Source organism: Neovison vison, chromosome 3 (assembly GCF_020171115.1).
Source record: "Neovison vison isolate M4711 chromosome 3, ASM_NN_V1, whole genome shotgun sequence".
Taxonomy (NCBI): domain Eukaryota; kingdom Metazoa; phylum Chordata; class Mammalia; order Carnivora; family Mustelidae; genus Neogale; species Neogale vison.
The window spans coordinates 128,019,721-128,032,929 of record NC_058093.1 but is presented as its reverse complement, the minus strand read 5'-3'; positions in this window follow the sequence as shown (position 1 = coordinate 128,032,929).

Here is a 13,209-nt window from a genome sequence, read left to right as displayed (position 1 = left end):
CTCAAATAAATAAATAAATCTTTAAAAAAGAAAAAGTTGTAGTGTTAGAAACACCCACCTCCTACTACGACCCAGAAAAACCTATGCAACAGACTAATTGCTAACTAACTAGTTGTGCCCAAGTCAGTCAAGACAACGGGAGATGCTTCCCTCATCCCCATCCTCCGCTCCTGGACTTTTCCAGGAGAGTTAACTGACAGGTGAGTCAGCCTCAGATCTGCCCCCAGATAACCTACCTCTGAACTTTTGGTTTCTAGCACGGGTTTTGTTACTGATTAGTCAATCGATTAGATTATCAATTATATATAACTGATAAAAATATAATAAAACATACGGTGATAATTGACTCGTGGTGGTTAGGAAATTAGTTGCCAGTTTGCTAGTCTAGCTTTCATGATCTTAGGAAGGGTTTCCAGAAGGGCTCCTTGGCATGCTTTCTCCAAAGAGAACTCAATTATTTCCTGAAAGTAAAAGCCAAGAAGTTTAGGTCACATGAAAATATAATAATGCTTTGATGCACCACATGCAAAATGAGAACATGAATCTTGTCCATCATTTAATTGTTGGGCTAAACTTAAGACCAATACTTAAAGGCAGGCAGACACAGAAGATACTAAACATATCTTCTTTCTTTTCTCCTGCCCACACAAGAGTTCAAGGTAGTGGGGGCCGTGTGAGGCAAGGCCCTAGTGCAGCCTTTAGCCTCTATGGGGAAGCAATTACAACAAGAATACTTTTCTCACCCAAATAGCACGCCCTGCACAACAATGGGGACACATTCTCACACCAGAAAGGCAAGAGCCAAGAGATGCTCAGAATCTGACTTTCCCTATTAACATCTCATGCAATCCTTCACTTTACACCCCTTAGAAAGAAGGTGTATGGGTTTTAATAGCTCCTTGACCTTGAACCCTGACAGTGGAAGTGAAGACCTCACTAGCTGTAGCAACCATGGGGTTAACCTGTAGACGTTTGGGCTCAGGAAGGGGCACGTCCCCTTCTCTCTGGGGACAGGGTTTGAAACTGACAAATCAGGGGCGGGAGGAGGGAGGGGCGTGTTTCACTGATAAACACAGTTCAGTTAGACCCACACATGTGCAGTCGGACTTAGGATTTCTCTCTCCCCACACAAGCCAGTGCCTGTTACCTGATGAAACTCAATGACCCAGTGGTAATGAATTATGGCTCCCAATTGAGCCTGTGGGCCATCCGAGCGACATCGGTGTTCGCAGGAAAGCTCAGCAAGCCACAGAGCACATGTTCTAATCCAGAAGCACTGCCTGCAGCCCGAGAACAGGCGCGGGTCTGACTTACCCCACCACGCACAAATCCCTCTGGCCGTTTCCAAATATTCACTCCAAGTTCAAAAATTCAGACAATCGCGAGTGCCCTGAGGGCCCCTCGATGCATTCTCAGTATTTATGGGACGGCCCTTGTTTGGGGCCAAGCCAGTGTTTGAGGGAACATCCATGACAGGAATGGAGAGTGCCCTCCAAAGAAAAGCGTCTGCCCCCGACCCCCTGCCTGCCGCCGGCACCCACGTGAAGGTGGCTCCTGAGCGCTAACCTGCTCCCTTTTGCCGACCTGACCTCGGATTTGCTCTGAATCATAACTCTTCCAGGCTGGGACTGACAGACGTGGTGGTCGGGGAGGCCCAGAGTGCCCACACCTGTCTCCCATGGGCTGGCCACCTGCAGGATGGCCACAGGCGCAAACGCATCTCTGCTACCAGCTGGGATGCAGCAAGAGCAGCGCAGAGGTGGTTCGGAGCCATCAGCCCCAGGGGTTCAGTGCGGGAGCTTCCCCCTCCTTGGGGCATGGGTCTAAGGTCCAGCTTGTGTTCACTGCCCGTCTTTTGAGGAGCAAATGACAAAAACAACCTAAAACTGGCTTAGATAAGCAAGGGGATTTATGAATTTCAACTCTCAGGTTGAACTGACAGAAACTGCCCTTCTTGTAGGGCAATACTTGTCAAATTGTCAGCAGCATACTATGCTTCCAGTGTTATAAAAAGCCCCACGTTAGATCATGTTAGGTCAGGACAGGCCTGACCCAGCAGCTTAGTGACTCAGATTTCCCCATCTTTCTAGTCTGCCTTCCATAGGGACAGGCTCATCTCAGACCTCGAGTCCACACCCCAGCAGGACCCAAAGTATCTCATGATGTCAAAATGGCCGCAACAAGCCAAGTCATATATCCCTACACCCTATCACCCAGGAGAGGAGAAACGGCCTCTTCAGAAGCACACACAGAGGGAAGAGGCACCACCTTCCCACAAACACTGGCAAACAGCTCTCCACCTCCTTGGTTCTGACAGAGTGAAATACTTTTTTCACAACGGTCAGGAGATGGGTTATTTTTAGCTCAAGCTCATCTCGACTCACCCTGGAGGTAGGAGGCGGGTCAATCCCACCCACAACACAGAGCTGAGAGCGAGGGAAGGTGATCTCCTGCCAGTCAAACGGGGTGCTGCGAGCAAGTGGGAAAGGGCACTGGTGGCAGAGAGGAGATGCCCAGCACAGGTTGCTACCATTTCGGTGAGTGTGACCAGAACAAGCCTTTACACTCAGGAAGTGCCCTGAGTGGTAGCAGCCGCCTTGCGGGAGGAAGGCCACGGGGCCAAGGGACCTTACATCCTGCCTGTGGGGCCACATGGGGCCTCACTTTGAGAGAACACTGGACAGTGCATCTGAACCCAGCTGGGGACACCAAACCCCGCCACATGCATGGTCTCTGACCCCGCTGGCGTCTAGGTGCTGCCTGGGCAACCCTCCATCCTGTTCGCACGGCACTCCTCATTCCGTCCTCTGCCGCCTCCCATCACGGAAGATGAGAGGCGTGGACTCCCATTTCCCTTTCTCCTCTTTCTGACTCTTCTGGAACATTCTGGCCTCCTTGCCCCTTCCAGCCCAGGGACCTGTGGCCCCGAGGCAGCCCCATTCTCCCACACCCTCCAGCCCCATCATACCAGCGTTTTGGACAAAGCAGTCTCCCCCGAAAAGGCCGGCCAGGACTGTCCTGCCGCTCTCCTAGGGCATGATTGCAGTCTCAATCCTGGCATGTGGCTTCAGAGCCAGCCTGACAGGAATTGGGTCCCAGCTGTCACTTGCTAGTGACCTTGGGGGAGTTCTCTCCCTCAGCCTCTGCGGCTTCATCTTTAACACGGAGATTATAGCAGGTTCCTACCTCCTGTGCATGTGAGGATTGGGTGAGGTCCTAACGTGACACCCTCCAAAGTGTGCCTGGCCCGTGGAAAAGCTGCCAGGGCTGTGGACCAGCACCTGCTCTTCTGTCCCCCCAGGGACATCTCTGTGGCAGCCTCTCCCTTCGGCTCAGAGCCCTGCACGCCCCTGGCCTCCCTGCGACCTCTGTGCTCAGCCTCCTCCCAGGCCTCCCTGTCCCCTAGATGGAGAGCTGACAGCTTTTGTCTCCAGCCTGTATGATAGGGCACCACCAACTCCCAGATGCCCAAGCCAGTCTCCTGGAACCTTCTCCGGCTTGCTCATGTCTTAGCGGGTTTGTACCTCCAGGGCTTTCTACGAAAACTGACATATGGAAACTTCTCACTGGGCTGAATGGGTAGATGGAAGGTCTCTGGTCAAGGGGTTCAGAAGGGGAGTGTGGAGTGACAAGGTCATACTTGAGGTCATGACAGAAGTTGCCTTCCTCCAGGTCGGACAAATAGAGGAGTGCAGACAGAGCCTCAGGGAACAACCCATTCAGGGGTATTCCTCCAAAGGCCTCCAGAGTAATCCTGCTGCGGTGGGCCGAGATCCTTCGTTTGACGAACTCAAGGATGCTGCTGGGCTTCACAACGGACATGGGGTAGCCTGGGTGGAGGCCTTGTGGACTTCCTTTAAAAGTGAGTTCATGAATGTTTTACTACAAACATTTTAGGTACTAACAGTACCTAACGAACTACACTCAGTAAAGATGCAGCCTTTTGCGTTTTGATCTAGACAGATTCCTGCTATTCATTATAAAGTGAAAAACTATCTTTCCAATGTTGATTCCACTTTTCCAAAGGAACTTGAGAAGCAGTTCTGGAAGAATACGTATATTGAGAGGCTAATTGTAGTTATTTTTAAGGGGTCACCAATTTAAATTTTATTTTCATATTTGCAGGTGTTTTCTTTTTTCTATAAATATGTGCAAAGGTAATAACTGTAACTTTAAAAATGCCCACTTTGAGAAGTCTAAATACATGAAAACGTATTTATAAAGACACATACTCATTCCTAGGCTTGCGTTCCTGCTCTTGGCCACCCGTAGTCTATAATCTGCAGAGAGCTCCCTCTACATGCAAATCGGGTGATGGCTGTTGAAGCCAGGCTTGCCTCCTTGTTCCTCTTCAAATACGCCTGGCACACTGCTGCCACAGGTCCTTTGCACTTGCTGTCTAGCTCAGGGCATGCTTTCCAACAGACACCTGGATGACTGGTTCCCTCACTTCATGCCGATCTGCACCCAGAGGTCTCCCATTCATGGAGGATCTCCTAATCCCCCTAGAATCGCACCCCCAGCCCTGGACACTTCCTCCTCCTCCACTTCATTACACCGCTCACTGGCTGGTGTTCCACGCATGTGTCTTATTTGCAGGTCCCGCGGATGTCGCTTCCGGAGGGTAGGGGCTGTTTAGACCTGTGGCCCAGGCCAAGGTGGTTCCTAACTCAGCGCATAGCGGGAGGGTAAATTTTGGGAACGGTTGTGACCTGAAGAGGGATGATGTTTCCTTCTTTCTTACACGGACACTAGTGGTCCTTGATCTTTAGGGAATAACAGGCCCCCTAAGAATTTAAGGGAAGTTCCTAATACCTGTCGCAGAACAAGCATGAACGAAATGTTCCACGTAGTTTCCGGGGCTCTGAGGCCCTTGTGGAGCGGCCTCACGAAGCTGAAATCCACTGCCCTGAACCACAGGTGTCCGTCTTCCGAGCCTAATTGGCGAGTAAGTGACCAGAACGATCTTTCCTTCGGGTTCGTCCGACCGAGAGGGGCGGCGCAAGCACCGCACCAAGGAGACCTTCCCCCCCACGGCCCGAGCTCGCCGCGGGGGAGGACGCGTCCGCAGCCCGGCGTCCGCACAGCGAACCGCCGCCGGAGCTCTGCCGTCCGCCCCGCTTAGTGTCGTCGCGGGATTAGCGGTCTCCCTCGGCGTCTCTGAGCGCGGGGACACCGGCTCCCACGGGCGCTGCCGCGCTCCCCCGAGGGGCCGCCTTCCGGGGCCCCGCGCCCCTCCCCCCGGGGCGGCGCTGACCGGCTCCGTCCGGTCCGTCCCCGCCGCGCTCCCCGCCGTGGGTGGTGTCCGCAGGCGTCGGCCCGCACGTCCGGCAGCTGCCACGAGCGCGGCGCCGAGGACGAGGGTCCCGGGAAGGCCGCAGAGGAAGCCGGACGCGGTGGGACGCTTTGGTCAAGAAGCTGTTCGCACGGGGCTGGTCACGAGCCGGCGGGACACGACGATGGCCACGCAGAGGACTAACGCCCCAGCAGGGCCGCGGCCCCGAAGTCGGGCTCTCGGCGACAGCAAGAGCCTCTGGACGACGCGCCTGACGCCATCCGGGGCGCCCCCCGCGCGGCTGCCGCCGAGGAGACGACGCCCGAGCACACGAGAACACGTTAAATCAAACGGTTTCCCGCGTTCCCCGACTCTGAGCAACCGCCACCCAAACGCACCGCTCAAGGGGCCTCGGCTGCCCTGTGAAAGCAGGACGGCAGCGACCCCGCACCCGACAAACCCTGCAGGCGCCAGGGGATTCCCTCCCGGGAGCCCCGCGTCTTCCGTCTGGGCCTGGCTCCGCCGAGAGGCCGCCGCGCGCCTTCCGGAACCCGAGGGGGGGCTCCGGCCCTGCAGGGGGCGCTGAGCGCGGACGCGAGCAGAGCCGACGCGACGCGGGCTGTGGGAGGAAGGGCTGTGGGCTCCGCTCTCGGCCGACGCGCCCCCGGAAGCGGCCGAGCAGGGGCACGTGCTCAGCCGGGCTGACCCCGGAAGGGCGCTCGCGGGGCCGCTGGGCGCAAGAGCGAAGACCTGCCCCGCGGCCGCCCTGAAGGGCTCCTCGAGTCCACGAGCGCGTCAGCCAAGCCCCGGAGTCGCTTGAACGGGTAGTCAGGGTCTCGGGGTCCGTGACCGCCTCACCCCCAGAGGAAATGGGGTCGGTGACCGGCTCCCCCCGAGAGGAAAGGGGGTCGGTGACCGGCTCCCCCTGAGAGGAAAGAGGGTCCGTGACCGGCTCCGCGCGACAGGGAAAATGCTCCCGTGGCGACCGCCGAGCCTCCCCACTCCGTCTGGGAGGCGGAAAGCACGGGTGTCCGAGGAGCCGCGCGCCGCTCGGCCCCGCAGCAGGGGCCGCAGCGGAAAGGCTCGCAGGTACCCGGGCTGGCTGCCAAGGGAGCTGCGCCGGCCCGGGGGGTCCGCAGACTGGGCCGCCGGGCCGAGCTGGAGCCCGGAGATAGCGCCTCGGGCGGAGATAACGGCGCGGCAGCAGGAGCTAATCAAACCCGGCCTCGGCCGAGAGCACAGAGCTGCCTGACCTCGGCCACGCCGCCGGCCTTGCCCGCCCTCCTGCTCGCGGCTGATAACCTTCCTCTCTCCCCGTCCTCCATCTCCTGGACGGGCTCCGAGGCCGAGGCGCCCACGTAGCCTTTCGGAGGGTTTCGTCAGCTGACAGGATCCAGCCGGTGGAGAGGGTCCGAGCTCTGTCAGCGAACCCTTTGTCTGCCTCAGGCCGCGGGAGAACCTTCCGGAGTCTGCACCCTCGCTCCAGTACACAACGCTCCTTCTCCGGACTGCAATTCTTACAAACCACCACCTTCGAAGGCTGAGGAGGACTTGCTCAAGTGTCTTCAGTACTGCCTCGGACTTCGTGACGCCACCGAGGCTTCGTGGCGAGAGTGACACCGAAGTGGCGTCTTTGTGTGAACCCTCTGATGGCGGGGGGTGGGGGTGTGTGTGTGGGGGAATTCCACGTTAGGAGTCGAGATGGGGGTGGGGCAGCAGCTATGGGACTTCATCATTAGTTTAGTTATTCAGTCAACAAACACCTCCCATGCTCCAGGAGTTGGAGGAGCATGGACAGCATGGGACAACATAGTGGCATGGCCAGATCCGGGTGGGAGGAGCCGGGGGTGCTGGCAGCCACAGTCCAGAGAAGAGTGAACGTGTGCACTAAGGCAGGGACACGGAAGGTGGAGAAAAGAGATGGGTATTAGAGCCCATCGTCCTTCCAGCTGTTTCTTACTTTCTTTCTTTGATTGCAAAAGCCGAACATTTTCATTCAAACTGTATAAATAAGGACAAAATATAAAGAGCCCCTTCTCTGGCTTCACACACCACACATCACAGGAGACCACTTTTAACAGATGTTTGATTTTAGGAAGGGACACTAAGGGAGAGCAGGATGTCCCCCCACCCCCATTTCTGGTGTGACCTGGGCAGACACTTCTGAGATAACAAACCAGAGAACTATTTCTTAAAAGATGAGTGTGCTTGGATCTTGAATTTCTTAAATAACAGCTGTGTTGAAATGTAATTCCCATACAAGACAGCTCACCTGCCTAAGCTGCACAATTCCACTGGGCGTTCATATGTTCACCACGCGCAACCGTCACCCCAGGCAACTTTAGGACGTTTTCATCACACCAAAAAGAGACCCAGCACACATTAGCCACGACTCCCCATTTACCCTTGAACTAGTGAACTAAGTAATGAATGTGAAGGTAACGCTACTCTTCTTTGTTACAATATTAATTTTTTTCCATTTGTCCATTCTCAATTGATTTCTTCCTAAAGCAATTGCTAATTGCTTTAGTTCCTAAAGAGCTATTGACATGAAAAGCATAATCATGAAACTGAAATTCAGCTCAGGATAATAATAGGATAACAAAACAGGAGTTTTCAAAATTATTGAGTGTTCGTCATAGGATACATGTCACTTAAAATGATGGGAATTGTGAATTCTTTCTACAAGAACTTTTAATTGTTCAGTTACTTCCAGAATCCTCCATGGCTTCAGGACTTAAATTTCATCATCTAAAAGTGACAACAATACCATTTGAATGGTTCCTTATATTATGTGGACTGAAGGTGAAATGCTTGCAATTGCATATTTTGAGTTGTTTTTCTGAGGGACCTAAGCTGTCGACAAAAGCAAATTTCACTTGCTTCTTTAAGTGCTGATGGAGTATACAACTGCCTCACAGCAGGACATGTGTGCTTCTAGCAAACATCAACCTGGTCCTGGAGAGACTCCAAATGCCCTCAGAGGCAGAGACCACCTGTGGGATCGGAAGGACCTGCTGTGCACTCACCCTCCCTAAAGCCACTCCTTTAATGTGTCAGAAATGGTACACCTTGTGTAGGCTTTGGTTCATACTGAATTTCATGACTCATTGGATTCTTTGCGTCACAGGAACAAAAGGACTGTGACCAGGAAGATACCAGGCTGAGGCAAGAGTAGAGAAGCAGGAAAACAAGACTTGCCTCTTTCTCCATTTTTAGGACTTTCCTTAACAGATGCATCGTTCCCACCAACAACTTGGCATTTGTTTTCAATCTCGATGGACATGTTCATGTTTGACAATCAAAAAACAAGTGGATTTAGATTTCAGAATTTATGTAATTTTGTCTCAAATTCTCAAACATTTGTTGACTGACTGCAGGATATACCTTCTAATAGAACCCTCCCCTCCTCAACCGTCATGATGGAAACACTTCGTATCCTTTCTTATTGTTTTGGAGTTTGATACCCAGGTTTCCTGCATGAAACATCTTCCTCACCTGCTGTTGCCCCTCCCTCAGTCTGTCCCTGCTTCTGAGCAGCTGAACACAGCACATGTCTAAGTCTAGCCCAGAGCCTGCCATCATGTCTTCACTCCTTCCTGGAGGACCGCAAGGCTCGCCGAGAACAGGGACCATCTCATTCCCTGTCATCTTATTTGCAAGCATGTGTTGCAAACGATGATGCCACAGGAATGGATCCTGATCTCTCAAGGGGCACTCTACTACTTTGGAAAGTACGAGAGTTCCCCACCCTGGGGCCAATCCAAACTGCACCTCCAGAGAGAGAGTGAACACAAATACAGTCAGAGAGGAACATAGAGAGGAGTTTAGACACTGGATCTCAGCCCAGCCTCACAGACTCTGTATGTGGATGTCATGTGTCTGTGTGCTGTAAGCATCACAATTACAGTTTGTTTTTCTGGAATTTCGCATACCAAATACCTCATCCTAACTAAAAGCAATCTTTCCTCTAAAGCGATCCAGATGGGGGAAGTGCAAACATTCAAAACACTGTGCACCAAGCAAAGGGCTACAAGCTTGATGGTCTTTTTGTTTCTCTTTTTTAAGAAATTTTATTTGAGGGGGCGCCTGGGTGGCTCAGTGGGTTAAAGCCTCTGCTTTCAGCTCAGGTCATGATTCCAGGGTCCTGGGATCGAGTACCACATCAGGCTCTCTGCTCAGCAGGGAGCCTGCTTCCCCCCGCTCTCTCTCTGCCTGCCTCTCTGCCTACTTGTGAGCTCTGTCAAATAAATAAATAAAATATTTTAAAAAATTTTATTTGCGAGAGAGAGTGTGTGCGAGCACATGAGTGGGAGGGGCACAGGGAAAGGGAGAGAGAATTTCAAGCTGATTCCACCCTGAGCGCAGAGTCCAATGGAGGGGTTGATCTCACAATCCTGGGATCATGATCTGACCCAAAGCCAAGAGCCAGGCACTTAACTGACTGAGCCACCCAGGGGCCCCAGTCATTTCATTCTGATCCTCACAAGACCGGAGTCCATTCACATGTATGTGGCGGGGTAGTACAAACACAGGAAACACACATAGTAGGTCTGAGTATTTTCAAATCTGCTATCATCTACTAGCTAATGGCCTAAAACACGAGGTTTGAATTTAGGACTTTCAGATTCCTCCAAGTTCTATGGCAGAAGGTGGCAGCACGAGGAGAACCAGCCCCAGCCCTGGTGATGTGCCAGCCATGTCCACATTCATAGACCCAAGGATGATGATAACCACCACAGACAAAGGTAAATCCTGTCAGGGTACAAAACATTCCTGCTAAGGCAGGGCTGTTAATGGATTCATTCCCAAGGACTGTCACATTTGCCCATTCAAGCCAGGGGTCATTTCAGCACATTTGGAAAGTAAATCTCCTGGCCTGAAATAGAGTCATTCTAAATTCCTGGCAAAGATGGACACTGCTGGTACGATCTTTTCATGACTGGACAGATCAGATTTAGATATTTATGAGAACGTGGGGATGAGTAGATATTTGTGTCTCATTGTACAAGTACAGTTATAACCGAAAAAGGCAAAAACAAGGCACTGGATGTTCTAGCCATGAAAGTCAGAGTCTGTGACTTCTGCGGGGAGTCCAACTGCGGTTTACGGTAGCATTGGGAATGGAAGAGAAATTGGTCCAGGGAAGACCAGGGGTCTCCAGCATCATGGACAGATCAGTTTTTGATGTCAAATCCAACAGTCTGAAAGGTTACCTCCTCCACCCCCCACCTTAGCAATGGCCTGAGAAAGACAGATGGTGGTGTCATCTTTCCAGGAAAATGTCGCAGTGAAGGGGAGAGAGGAGAGGGATTCATGGCTAGGTAAAGTATGAAGTCTTGATCTGGCATCTTGTGTGAAAGCAGTCTGCTCTGATGTTGATTATCTTGTCAGTTTGATTTTGAGGTGTCTGGTGTTTGCACCAGATGACTGGGACCAGATGACTGGTGGCACGTTCTTCAGTTGTGATGCATGTGCCCAAGTGACAGTACCAAATGACAGTGTCAGTGATCAAGAATTCCTACTGGGTCCTTTCCATCAGTCTCACCATCTTACTCATCAGAGTAAAATGGTAACTGTCTCTAAATGATAAAAGACTGTAAAATGTCCACTGTTAAATCTGATGAGAGTTCATTTAAAAAGGAAATGTAGTTATTTCTGTGATACACAACACTTTAATAACTGAAACTATTACTAAGAACACAGGCGGCAACCTCTTCCACTTTGGCCGTAGCCGCAGTCGCTTCTTCCTAGAAACATCGCCAAAGGCAAGGGAAGCAAGGGCAAAAATGAACTACTGGGACTTCATCAAGATACAATGCTTTTTCACAGCAAAGGAAACAGTCAACAAAACCAAAAGACAATTGACAGAATGGGAGAAGATATTTGCAGATGACATAACAGATAAATGTCTGGTATCCAAAATCTATAAAGAACTCCGCAAACTCAACACCCAAAGAACAAATAATCCAATCAAGAAATGGGCAGAAGACATGAACAGACGTTTCTGCAAAGAAGACATCCAAATGGCCAACAGACACGTGAAAAAGTGCTCCACATCACTCGGAATCAGGGAAACACAAATCAAAAGCACAGTGAAATACCACCTCACACCAGTCAGAATGGCTAAAATTAACTAGTCAGGAAATGACAGATGCTGGCGAGGATGCGGAGAAAGGGGAACACTCCTACACTGTTGGTGGGAAGGCAAGCTGGTGCAGCCACTCTCAAAAACAGCATGGAGGTTCCTCAAAAAGTTGAAAATAGAGCTACCCTACCACCCGGCAATTGCACTACTGGGTACTTACCCCAAATATAAAAATGTAGCGAACTGAAGGGGCACCTGCACCCCGGTGTTTATAGCAGCAATGCCCGCAATAGCCAAACTATGGAAAGAACCTACACGTCCATCAACAGATGAATGGATAAAGAAGATGTGGTATAGATACACAATGGAATACTACGCAGCCGTCAAATCCCCGAAATCTTGCCATTTACAACAACGTGGTTGGAACTAGAGGGTATTATTCTAAGTGAAATAAGTCAATCAGAGAAAGACTGTTATCATATGATCTCACTGATATGAAGAATTTGAGAAACAAGATAGAAGATCATACAGGAAGGGAGGGAAAAATGAAACAAGATGAAAGCAGAGAGGGAGACAAACCATATAAGAGACTCTTAATCTCAGGAAACAAACGGAGGGTTGCTGGAGGGGAGGAAAGCAAGGGAGTAGGATGGATAGGGTAGCTGGGTGATGGACACTGGGGAGGGTATGTGCTACGGGGAGTGCTGTGAATTGTGTAAGCCTGATGAATCAGAGACCTGTACCCCTGAAACAAATAATACATTATATGTTAATTAACATTATAGTAGGACATATCAGATTTCTAGAAATTTTATACAATTTCTAGAATACTTGCAACATATACTTACACAACACAAAGAAGGCTTAGTATGACTTATTTGACAATACTTCCCATGTAACCTAACATAACAAATAAGGCTAATTAGTTTAACATCTTTCTAAAAAGATAAGGTGATTTTACAAACTTTCTGAGATGCAGTAGGGTCTCTGGAAAATCCCAAAGTTATCTCCAGCTCAAAAAGACATCAATTAGAATTTGGTTTTGGGGGAAGTTTATAAAAAATATCACAAGGTTTTAAAGCACTTGGTCAAATAGGATCACAGGCCACGGTGAAATGATACTTAGTTCTCCATTTAATCATAATGACAAAGACTTCAGCAAATGCGGACAGTTAAACAGTTGCATAAAAAACTTAGCTCTATCAACAGAGAAGACTCAGTTTTCTTTAGTAATCAAAGCCATGAAAAACACATTATGAAACCAGGAAATTATTATATTTTTTAAGATTTTATTTACTTAAGAGAAAGCGTATGCATGAGGAGGGAGGAGGGGGAGAGGGAGAGAGAGAAACAGACTCCCTGCTAAGCAGGGAGCCTGACATGGGGCTCAATCCCAGAACCCTGAAATCATGATCTGACCATGACCTTTGTTTTTTAGGCAAGCACAGAATCTTTGATTTCTAGATTACTTAAAAAGTGAAGGACAACCTTTTCACAACCTCTTACCAAAAGCAGACCAAAGTCCAAGAACCCTTTGCCCTTTTAAAAGAGAGAACACCCAAATCTAATTTTGCAAATTACTTTTCTTTCTTTCTTTCTTTCTAAGAGATCTTTCTTTTTTAAGAGATCATTCACACATGGATGGGGATACAGAGGGAGAAAATCATTTCTTAAAGATTTTATCTATTATTTGGTGGGGGGGGAGGAAAGACAGAGGGAGAGAGAGTCTTAAGCGGCCTATGGACTGAGCACAGAGCCCAAGGTGGGGCTTGTCTCATGACCCTGAGATCATGACCTGAGCTGAAACCAACAGTCCAGCACTTCACTGACTGTGCCACCCAGGCTT